This window comes from Mytilus californianus, unplaced genomic scaffold (assembly GCF_021869535.1).
Source record: "Mytilus californianus isolate M0D057914Y unplaced genomic scaffold, xbMytCali1.0.p SCAF_6, whole genome shotgun sequence".
NCBI lineage: Eukaryota > Metazoa > Mollusca > Bivalvia > Mytilida > Mytilidae > Mytilus > Mytilus californianus.
This window is the reverse complement of record NW_026262712.1, coordinates 68,999,684-69,012,095: the sequence shown is the minus strand read 5'-3', so window position 1 is coordinate 69,012,095 and position 12,412 is coordinate 68,999,684. Positions and strand designations below refer to the sequence as shown.

Below are 12,412 nucleotides of genomic sequence, written 5' to 3'. Positions count from 1 at the left end.
TATTCCCCTCCTCGGTATGCTCCTATGAATAAATGGATCAAGTAGATGCCAGTCATATCGCATGCATGGAAGAGGAGCTCACCGCAGAAATCCGGAGATATGAGCATGCGTTGAAGATCTACAACCGATTGGATAAGGTCATCTCCATTGCCCTGGGTGGGTGCTGCGTAGGCAGTCTATTGCTGACCAGTGGTACCATGGGGTCTGCTCTGACCGGTGTGGGTGCCGTGGCATCCATTCCCCTAGGTTCCCTCGCCTGTGTATGTGTCACGGGGATAATGGTTCTGTCCTTGATCTCACGCCGAGTCGCCAAGAAATAAAAGAAGCATCGAGACACCGTGCGATTAGCCAAAACCTACAAGTTCCAGCTGGCAGGTGAAGACGGTGCTCCTGCAGTCTGCCTGAAGAACTGCTATGATGAAAAGGATCAGCTTCGTCAACCTTCTACCCCAATTAGTGAAGAATTGAATGCGCATGCGTCGTAGGGAGGTTCTTCCAATCGCGCCTCGCTCCCCGCTCATTCCCGAACCCTTCAGATCAAAGTGTTAAGTGACCAAAAAATTTTCCAAATCCGCTTTGGATTGGGAAAATTTGCGTCCTTACCCCTAGCCCTCGGTTATTTTTTTTTTTTTTTTTTTTTTTTTTTTTTTTTACTTCCTCAACAGATCGTATGAGAGATACTCCTGCTTGGACTTTTTGCTGAGCTTGAACCCAGTGCTTCGTACGAAGGCTCCTTGCAAAGAATATTTCTCCTTATTAAGCGTGGGGCAAGCCCATACTCTACTGGTCTCTACTTGACGGTCCTTCAGGGTGAGGATTTTGCTTTTTCCAAACTTACCATCCACTTCAGCCACCTCCAAGATCTTATAGATCACCTCGGTGGGCAAGTCTTTCCATTTGATGGCTTTCCTGATTCTGGTCCTGCACCTTTTCCTGAAAGGTGTCTTCGCTGATGCAGTCATCTGTGTCGACGAAACCATTCTGTACAAAAGTCATGATTTATTATACGCTAAGAAGGGACGCTGTCGGATTGCATCTTAGTCTCGGGGTTAGGGGTCCTATGCAGGATTTCTCCTTAAAATGGGGGAGTGCGGCAGAATCGGCCTTTTCACACTACTGTCTGGGCAAAAGACAAAAGGAATCTGTTAAGGGTTACATGTAAAATTGGGAGGTTGGGGGTCTCCATACCCTAATTTTGAATCTCATTTGAAGAAATTCGGTGAATTTACCCACCTCCGCTATCTGGTTCGGGCAACTTCAAGGCCTAACCTATCATTTGTTTATAGTATGGACAAAATCAAAGCTTTGTCGTAGGAAATTTTATAACAATTAAAGTTTGGACGGAATGATCTCCTTATCCCAACTTTGAACCTCAGTTGCAGTAGTTCCGTGAATTAACTCACCAGGTTCATCTAATCCGGGCAACTTTATGCCATTGAATTTCATCTGTACCTTATGTGGTCAAAGCTTCGCCGCGTAGCGAATTGTTTTGACGAATTAAAGTTTTGAGGGGAAAAGGTCTCCATTTCCCAACTTTGGACCTCAGTTGCAAACGTTCCAAGAATTTATCCACCCGGCCCATCTGTTCCAGGTAACACGTAGGGAATTGCCTATCATTTGTACCTAGTGAGAAAAACGCTTAGCCGGAATGATTTTTTGACAAAATTAAACTTGGGATGTGATAGGGTGTGCAAACACCAAATGTAAAATCAGTTGTAGAAGTTCAGGAACTTTTACCCACCTGCGGGTTCTTCGAGTCCAGGCATCCTTAGGCAATTAATATCATTTGTTACTAGAGTGGACAAATGCTTTGCCGTGAGAATTTTTTTAAGAATTCAAGTCGGGAGATACGGTCTACAAACTTTGGACCTAAGTTGTAGGAGTTCCGTAACTTTACCCACTTTGGTCTTTGGGTTCAGGCAACCTTAGGCAATTGCCTACCATTTGTACCTAGCGTGGACAAAAGCTTTGCCGTAGGAAATTTTTTATGAATTAAAGAAGGGAGGGGGTTGGGTCACCATATCCCAACTTTGGACCTCAATTATAAAAGTTCCGTAACTTTACCCGCCTGGGTCTTTGGGTCCAGGCAACCTAAGGCAATTGCCTATCCTGTATACCTAGTGTGGACAAAAGCTTTGCCGTAGGGACTTTTTTATGAATTAAAATTGGGTGGGGTTGGGTCTCCCTACCCCAACTTTGGACCTCAATTGAAAAAGTTCCGTAACTTTACCCACCTGGGTCTTTAGGTCCAGGCAACCTTAGGCAATTGCCTATCTTTTGTGTCTAGTGTGGAGAAAAGCTTTGCCGTAGGAAATTTTAAATGAATTAAAGAAGGGAGGGGGTTGGGTCACCATATCCCAACTTTGGACCTCAATTATAAAAGTTCCGTAACTTTACCCACCTAGGTCTTTGGCACCAGGTAACCTTAGGCAATTGCCTATCATTTGTGCCTAGTGTGAACAAAAGCTTTGCCGTAGGGACTTTTTTATGAATTAAAATTGGGTGCTGGTAGGGTCACCCTACCCCAAATTTGGACCTCAATTTCAAAAGTTCCGTAACTTTACCCACCTGGATTTTTGGGTCCAGGCAACCTTAGGCAATTGCCTATCATTTGTACCTAGTGTGGACAAAAGTTTTGCCGTAGGAAATTTTTTATGAATTAAAGAAGGGAGGGGGTTGGGTCACCCAATCCCAACTTTGGACCTCAATAATAAAAGTTCCGTAACTTTACCCACCTAGGTCTTTGGGTTCAGGCAACCTTATACAATTGCCTATCTTTTGTACCTAGTGTGGACAAAAGCTTTGCCGTAGGGACTTTTTTATGAATTAAAATAGGGTGGGGGTTGGGTCACCCTACCTCAACTTTGGACCTCAATTACAATAGTTCCGTAACTTTACCCATCTATGTCTTTGGGTTCAGGCAACCTTAGGCAATTGCCTATCATTCGTACCTAGCGTGGATAAAAGCTTTGCCGTAGGTAATTTATGAATTAAAGAAGGGAGGGGGTTGGGTCACCATATCCCAACTTTGGACCTCAATTATAAAAGTTCCGTAACTTTATTCGGCTGGGTCTTTGGGTCCAGGCAACCTTAGGCAATTGCCTATCATTTATTCCTAGTGTGGACAAAATCTTTGCCGTAGGGACTTTTTTATGAATTAAAATTGGGTAGTTGTAGGGTCACCCTATCCCAACTTTGGACCTCAATTAAAAAAGTTCCGTAACTTTACCCACATGGGTCCTTAGGTCCAGGCAACTTTAGGCAATTGCCTATCATTTGTGCCTAGTGTGGAGAAAAGCTTTGCCGTAGGAATTTTTTAATGAATTAAAGAAGGGAGGAGGTTGGGTCACCATATCCCAACTTTGGACCTCAATTATAAAAGTTCCGTAACTTTACCCACCTAGGTCTTTGGCACCAGGTAACCTTAGGCAATTGCCTATCATTTGTGCCTATTTGAACAAAAGCTTTGCCGTAGGGACTTTTTATGAATTAAAATTTGGTTCTGGTAGGGTCACCCTAACCCAAATTTGGACCTCAATTTCAAAAGTTCCGTAACTTTACACACCTGGGTCTTTGGGTCCAGGCAACCTTAGGCAATTGCCTATCATTTGTATCTAGTGTTGACAAAAGTTTGCCGTAGGAAATTTTTTATGAATTAAAGAAGGGGGGGGGGGGTCACCCTATCCCAACTTTGGACCTCAATAATAAAAGTTCCGTAACTTTTCCCACCTAGGTCTTTGGGTTCAGGCAACCTTAAACAATTGCCTATCATTTGTACCTAGTGTGGACAAAAGCTTTGCAGTAGGGACTTTCTTATGAATTAAAATTGGGTGGGGGTTGGGTCACCCTACCCCAACTTTGGACCTCAATTATAAAAGTTCCGTAACTTTACACGCCTGGGTCTTTGGGTCCAGGCAACCTTAGGCAATTGCCTATCATTTATACCTAGTGTGGACAAAAGCTTTGCCGTAGGGACTTTCTTATGAATTAAAATTGGGTGGGGGTTGGGTCACCCTACCCCAACTTTGGACCTCAATTATAAAAGTTCCGTAACTTTACCCACCTGTGTCCTTAGGTCCAGGCAACCTTAGGCAATTGCCTATCAATTGTGTCTAGTGTGGACAAAAGCTTTGCCGTAGGAAATTTTTAATGAATTAAAGAAGGGAGGGGGTTGGGTCACCATATCCCAACTTTGGACCTCAATTATAAAAGTTCCGTAACTTTACCCACCTGGGTCTTTGGGTCCAGGGAACCTTTGGCAATTGCCTATCATTTATACCTAGTGTGGACAAAAGTTTGCCGTAGGGACTTTTTTATGAATTAAAATTGGGTTGGGGTTTGGTCTCCCTACCCCAACTTTGGACCTCAATCTAAAAAGTTCCGTAACTTAACCCACCTGGGTCTTTGGGTCCAGGCAACCTTAGGCAATTGCCTATCATTTGTACCTATTTGAACAAAAGCTTTGCCGTAGGGACTTTTTATGAATTAAAATTTGGTGCTTGTAGGGTCACCCTAACCCAAATTTGGACCTCAATTTCAAAAGTTCCGTAACTTTACACACCTGGGTCTTTGGGTCCAGGCAACCTTAGGCAATTGCCTATCATTTGTATCTAGTGTTGACAAAAGTTTTGCCGTAGGGACTTTTTTATGAATTAAAATTGGGTAGTTGTAGGGTCACCCTATCCCAACTTTGGACCTCAATTAAAAAAGTTCCGTAACTTTACCCACATGGGTCCTTAGGTCCAGGCAACTTTAGGCAATTGCCTATCATTTGTGCCTAGTGTGGAGAAAAGCTTTGCCGTAGGAATTTTTTTATGAATTAAAGAAGGGAGGGGGTTGGGTCACCATATCCCAACTTTGGACCTCAATTATAAAAGTTCCGTAACTTTACCCGCCTGGGTCTTTGGGTTCAGGCAACCTTAAACAATTGCCTATCATTTGTACCTAGTGTGGACAAAAGCTTTGCAGTAGGGACTTTCTTATGAATTAAAATTGGGTGGGGGTTGGGTCACCCTACCCCAACTTTGGACCTCAATTATAAAAGTTCCGTAACTTTACACGCCTGGGTATTTGGGTCCAGGCAACCTTAGGCAATTGCCTATCATTTATACCTAGTGTGGACAAAAGCTTTGCCGTAGGGACTTTCTTATGAATTAAAATTGGGTGGGGGTTGGGTCACCCTACCCCAACTTTGGACCTCAATTATAAAAGTTCCGTAACTTTACCCACCTGTGTCCTTAGGTCCAGGCAACCTTAGGCAATTGCCTATCAATTGTGTCTAGTGTGGACAAAAGCTTTGCCGTAGGAAATTTTTAATGAATTAAAGAAGGGAGGGGGTTGGGTCACCATATCCCAACTTTGGACCTCTATTATAAAAGTTCCGTAACTTTACCCACCTGGGTCTTTGGGTCCAGGGAACCTTTGGCAATTGCCTATCATTTATACCTAGTGTGGACAAAAGTTTGCCGTAGGGACTTTTTTATGAATTAAAATTGGGTTGGGGTTTGGTCTCCCTACCCCAACTTTGGACCTCAATCTAAAAAGTTCCGTAACTTAACCCACCTGGGTCTTTGGGTCCAGGCAACCTTAGGCAATTGCTTATCATTTGTACCTAGTGTGAACAAAAGCTTTGCCGTAGGGACTTTTTTATGAATTAAAGAAGGGAGGGGTTGGGTCACCATATCCCAACTTTGGACCTCAATTATAAAAGTTCCGTAACTTTACCCACCTGGGTCTTTGGGTCCAGGGAACCTTTGGCAATTGCCTATCATTTATACCTAGTGTGGACAAACTTTTGCCGTAGGGACTTTTTTATGAATTAAAATTGGGTTGGGGTTGGGTCTCCCTACCCCAACTTTGGACCTTAATCTAAAAAGTTCCGTAACTTAACCCACCTGGGTCTTCGGGTCCAGGCAACCTTAGGCAATTGCCTATCATTTGTACCTAGTGTGGACAAAAGCTTTGCCGTAGTTATGAATTAAAATTGGGTGGGGTAGGGTCACCCTACCCCAACTTTGGACCTCAATTAAACAAGTTCCGTAACTTAACTCACCTGGGTCTTTGGGTCCAGGCAACCTTAGGCAATTGTTTATCATTTGTACCTAGTGTGGACAAAAGTTTTGATGAAGGGACTTTTTTATGAATTAAAATTGGATGGTGGTAGGGTCACCCTACCCCAACTTTGGACCTAAATTAAAAAAGTTCCGTAACTTTAACCACCTGGGTCTTTGGGTCCAGGCAACCTTAGGCAATTGCCTATCATTTGTACCTAGTGTGGACAGAAGCTTTGCCGTAGGGACTTTTTTATGAATTAAAGAAGGGAGGGGGTTGGGTCACCCTACCCCAACTTTGGATCTCAATACGTCAATTTAAAAAGTTCCGTAACTTTACCCACCTGGGTCTTTGGGTCCAGGCAACCTAAGGCAATTGCCTATCATTTGTTCCTAGTGTGGACAAAAGCTTTGCCGTAGGAAATTTTTAATGAATTAAAGAAGGGAGGGGGTTGGGTCACCATATCCCAACTTTGGACCTCAATTATAAAAGTTCCGTCACTTTACCCACCTGGGTCCTTAGGTCCAGGGAACCTTAGGCAATTGCCTATCATTTATACCTAGTGTGGACAAAAGCTTTGCCGTAGGGACTTTTTTATGAATTAAAAATGGGTGGGGGTTGGGTCTCCCTACCCCAACTTTGGACCTCAATCTAAAAGTTCCGTAACTTTACCCACCTGGGTCTTTGGGTCCAGGCAACCTTAGGCAATTGCCTATCATTTGTACCTAGTGTGGACAAAAGCTTTGCCGTAGGTACTTTTTAATGAATTAAAGAAGGGAGGGGGTTGGGTCTCCCTACCCCAACTTTGGACCTCAATTAAAAAAGTTCCGTAACTTTACCCACCTGGGTCTTTAGGTCCAGGCACCCTTAGGCAATTGCCTATCATTTGTATCTAGTGTTGACAAAAGCTTTGCCGTATGGTATTTTTTATGAATTAAAGAAGGGGGGGGGGGGGGGGGGGGTCACCCTACCCCAACTTTGGACCTCAATTTCAAAAGTTCCGTAACTTAACCCACCTGGGTCTTTCGGTCCAGGCAACCTTAGGCAATTGCCTATCATTTGTGCCTAGAGTGGACAAAAGCGTTGCCGTAGGAATTTTTTAATGAATTAAAGAAGGGAGGAGGTTGGGTCACCATATCCCAACTTTGGACCTCAATTATAAAAGTTCCGTAACTTTACCCACCTAGGTCTTTGGCACCAGGTAACCTTAGGCAATTGCCTATCATTTGTGCCTATTTGAACAAAAGCTTTGCCGTAGGGACTTTTTATGAATTAAAATTTGGTGCTGGTAGGGTCACCCTAACCCAAATTTGGACCTCAATTTCAAAAGTTCCGTAACTTTACACACCTGGGTCTTTAGGTCCAGGCAACCTTAGGCAATTGCCTATCATTTGTATCTAGTGTTGACAAAAGCTTTGCCGTATGGTATTTTTTATGAATTAAAGAAGGGGGGGGGTTGGGTCACCCTACCCCAACTTTGGACCTCAATTAAAAAAGTTCCGTAACTTTACCCACCTGGGTCTTTAGGTCCAGGCAACCTTAGGCAATTGCCTATCATTTGTGCCTAGTGTGGACAAAAGCTTTGCCGTAGGGACTTTTTTATGAATTAAAGAAGGGAGGGGTTTGGGTCACCCTACCCCAACTTTGGACCTCAATTAAAAAAGTTCCGTAACTTTACCCACCTGGGTCCTTAGGTCCAGGCAACCTTAGGCAATTGCCTATCATTTGTACCTAGTGTGGACAAAAGCTTTGCCGTAGGGACTTTTTTATGAATTAAAATTGGGTGGGGTAGGGTCACCCTACCCCAACTTTGGACCTCAATTAAACAAGTTCCGTAACTTAACTCACCTGGGTCTTTGGGTCCAGGCAACCTTAGGCAATTGTTTATCATTTGTACCTAGTGTGAACAAAAGTTTTGATGTAGGGACTTTTTTATGAATTAAAATTGGATGGTGGTAGGGTCACCCTACCCCAACTTTGGACCTCAATTTAAAAAGTTCCGTAACTTTACCCACCTTGGTCTTTGGGTCCAGGCAACCTTAGGCAATTGCCTATCATTTGTACCTAGTTTGGACAAAAGCTTTGCCGTAGGGACTTTTTTTATGAATTAAAGAAGGGAGGGGGTTGGGTCACCCTACCCCAACTTTGGATCTCAATTAAAAAAGTTCCGCAACTTTACCCACCTGGGTCCTTAGGTCCAGGCAACCTTAGGCAATTGCCTATCATTTGTACCTAGTGTGAACAAAAGCTTTGCCGTAGGGACTTTTTTGTGAATTAAAATTGGGTGGGGGTTAGGTCACCCTACCCCAACTTTGGACCTCAATTAAAAAAGTTCCGTAACTTTACCCACCTGGGTCTTTGGGTCCAGGCAACCTTAGGCAAATGCCTATCATTTGTACCTAGTGTGGACAAAAGCTTTGCCGTAGTGACTTTTTTATGAATTAAAATTGGGTGGGGTAGGGTCACCCTACCCCAACTTTGGACCTCAATTAAACAAGTTCCGTAACTTAACTCACCTGGTTCTTTGGGTCCAGGCAACCTTAGGCAATTGTTTATCATTTGTACCTAGTGTGGACAAAAGTTTTGATGCAGGGACTTTTTTATGAATTAAAATTGGGTGGGGTAGGGTCACTCTACCCACCCCACCCCAACTTTGGGCCTCAATTAAAAAAGTTCCGTAACTTTACCCACCTGGGTCTTTGGGTCCAGGCAACCTTAGGCAATTGCCTATCATTTGTACCTAGTGTGGACAAAAACTTTGCGGTAGGGACTTTTTTATGAATTAAAGAAGGGAGGGGGTTGGGTCACCCTACCCCAACTTTGGACCTCAATTAAAAAAGTTCCGTAACTTTACCCACCTGGGTCTTTGGGTCTAGGCAACCTTAGGCAATTGCCTATCATTTGTACCTAGTGTGGACAAAAGCTTTGCCGAAGGTATTTTTTTATGAATTAAAGAAGTGAGGGGGTTGGGTCACCCTACCCCAACTTTGGACCTCAATTAAAAAAGTTCCGTAACTTTACCCACCCGGTCTTTGGGTCCAGGCAACCTTAGGCAATTGCCTATCATTTGTACCTAGTGTGGACAAAAGCTTTGCCGTAGTGACATTTTTATGAATTAAAGAAGGGAGGGGGTTGGGTCACCCTACCCCAACTTTGGACCTCGATTAAAAAAGTTCCGTAACTTTACCCACCTGGGTCTTTGGGTCCAGGTAACCTTAGGCAATTGCTTATCATGTGTACCTAGTGTGGACAAAAGCTTTGCCGTAGGGATTTTTTTATGAATTAAAATTGGGTGGTGGTAGGGTCACCCTACCCCAACTTTGGACCTCAATTAAAAAAGTTCCGTAACTTTACCAACCTGGGTCCTTAGGTCCAAGCAACCTTAGGCAATTGCCTATTATTTGTACCTAGTGTGGACAAAAGCTTTGCCGTAGGGACTTTTTTATGAATTATAATTAGGTGGGGGTTAGGTCACCCTACCCCAACTTTGGACCTCAATAATAAAAGTCTGTAACTTTACCCACCTAGATCTTTGGGTCCAGGCAACCTTAGGCAATTGCCTATCATTTGTACCTAGTGTGGACAAAAGCTTTGCCATAGTGACTTTTTTATGAATTAAAATTGGGTGGGGTAGGGTTACCCTACCCCAACTTTTGACCTCAATTTAACAAGTTCCATAACTTAACTCACCTGGGTCTTTGGGTCCAGGCAACCTTAGGTAATTGTTTATCATTTGTACCTAGTGTGGACAAAAGTTTTGATGTAGGGACTTTTTTATGAATTAAAATTGGATGGTGGTAGGGTCACCCTACCCCAACTTTGGACCTCACTTTAAAAAGTTCCGTAACTTTACCCACCTGGGTCTTTGGGTCCAGGCAACCTAAGGCAATTGCCTATCATTTGTACCTAGTGTGGACAAAAGCTTTGCCGTAGGGACTTTTTATGAATTAAAATTGGATGGTGGTAGGGTCACCCTACCTCAACTTTGGACTAAAATCTTTATGTCAATTCTTTTTACGTTCTATTTGGGTGCCTCTCTTACACTTATCACTCTTCCTTTCGAAATATAGTAAATACATTACCAGAGTGACGACATACTTTTGAATAATTAGAAAAATGAACTAGTTCTTTGACAAAAGAAGAAAACTGCGTTTAATGCTTTTATTTCTAAAGAAAATCTAACAAAAAATACTGGACGTTCCAAAATCAGATGATTTATTTTTCTTTTCTTTTCAAACGTATATGTAAAGTAGAAGATTTATTTGTATCGTTACATGTACACTAGTTTAGTTTCATTATTATAAAAACAACAAACCCATGTCTAATCAGACAGCACTAAAAAGAGAAAGGATTACCTAATAGGAATTTTAGATGTCCGGTTAAAAAACAGTTGTATTAGATACACGAATAACTAATTAACTATGTCTGTATTAAAATGGAATTGCATTTCGTTCTCCTACTGGAAATTAGTTTCATTAGAATTAAAAGGACGTTTTGTGTTATTGCAAGTCTTCGGTTTTTAGGCATGATCATGTTGGCGCGTTTTCTTATTGTTCGCTGGCTAATTGTTCGCTAGCTTGATGCATCTTATTGTTCGCTGGCTTAGTGTTCGCTAGCTTGAGTCTGGTATTGAAAACACACCTATTTATACAAAGGCGATTGCAAAAGTAAGAGACTAGTTAAAGTATAATACACCTTTTAAAAAGTCTTACATAGAGTAATGATATAAATAAAAGTTCCCTTTTGGTTTGGGATCAAATCACATATTTTGCATGCATTTCCTAACATTCGTTTCTTTTATTTAATATCTTTCAAAACTGAATGTACACATCCTTTCTAAAGACATTATGACGCAATATTTTATCTTTTATGTTTCTAATTAAAATCATTTTCAAGTTCATACAGTTTTTAGTATTTACATGAATGATTGATAACATCATTTCCAGTGGCAAATATTACACTTTAAAAAATATTTGAGAGCACATTGAATAATGACGGGATAAAAAATGCAATGGTCAAATATGCTGAAAGTATGTTCCAGTTGACCAGAAATGCTCTCTGGATAAACCAGAAACTAAATCATTAATATTGATAAAAACTTGAACTAGGAATTCTTTTCAATCGTTATAATGATGTGGTGTAAGTGGAAATAACACGTACAGATTTAATATGTCTTCACTAAGGTCTGCGACACTGAGTCGTGCACGACACTGTTATGATTAAGACAGCAAAAACGAATCCGGCGAACAACTTTTAAATGTATATCGTTCAAACGGAAATGTTTACAGTAATAAAATATAACAATGCATAAAATTGTGTGACGGGGTTTTCTGTAAATTGCAATTTAAAGTACAAAATGCCTATTATTTACCGCTTTTACGTACATTTTAATCGTTATAGACCACTTGTATTAACTTTTTATCGTATCTTTGAATGTATAAATGCTACATATAGCATATCGTCGATATTCCAATGCAGTTCAAAAAATTGCATCAGAAACCAAAATATCGACCAATAACTTATACTTTAAGTTAGCTTAAACGCGATTTAGCGTTCTGGAGTAAAACAAGCACACTCCAGTTAGTTATTTTCTGAATGCATGTATCTGTCTATTTTCGATGCATGAAGTAACACGCCTGCGATAAGAAAAGCACAGTTAAGTTTGCGGAATACTAACCAATCGCCGATATATTTTGTAGCCAAAATAGGTAGTGTTGTTCGTTTTTAAATAAAAATGTCTTTAAAATTGGTTGTATATTTTTGTTTTGTGGATGAGTCGGCTAAGAGGGTTGGTATGGTGTTTATTTAACATACAGATAAAGTGGTACTCCTTCGACTCGAAGCATCGCGAATAAAACGTTGCAGAGTTTGTTCTTGTGTTGTGCCGGGTTAAGGGAGGGTTAGTTAACGCCTCCACCATATTTAACCCCACCACATTCTGCAAGTGCCCGTCCCAAGTCAGTAACCTGTAACTCAGTGGTTGTCGTTTGTTCCTGTATATCATTTTTTTTTCGTTTATTGTTTTGTACATAAATCAGGCCGTTAGTTTTTTTCGTTTGAACTGTTTTATATTTTTTCATTTTGGGTCTTTGTAGCTTACTATGCGGTATGTGTTTTTCTCAATGTTGAGGCCGTACGATGACTTATAGTTGTTAACGTCTATGTCCTTTAGCCTCTGGTTGAGATTAGTCTCATTGACAATCATACCACATCTTCTAATCTTTATACCTTGGGTCTTGATGGTAAAATAAGAAGAACATAAAGGCAGATAAATTATTGGTGCTGTATACCTCTGTTTGAGTATTTCTGGTTCCGTGAAATGTCGAAAGTAATTTGCTTGCTAGCTTGTGTAATTGTATGA

The 12,412-nt window shown here is 41.4% G+C and overlaps 1 long non-coding RNA gene across 1 annotated transcript; it reads left to right on the top strand.

The window, feature by feature from the left end:
• The first annotated feature begins 6,706 nt into the window (after nt 1–6,706).
• On the top strand, nt 6,707–8,431 carry LOC127706488 (uncharacterized). The gene is made up of 3 exons (XR_007984483.1): nt 6,707–6,803; nt 8,143–8,179; nt 8,347–8,431. It is a non-coding gene; the product is annotated as an uncharacterized LOC127706488 (long non-coding RNA).
• Nucleotides 8,432–12,412: the final 3,981 nt, after the last annotated feature.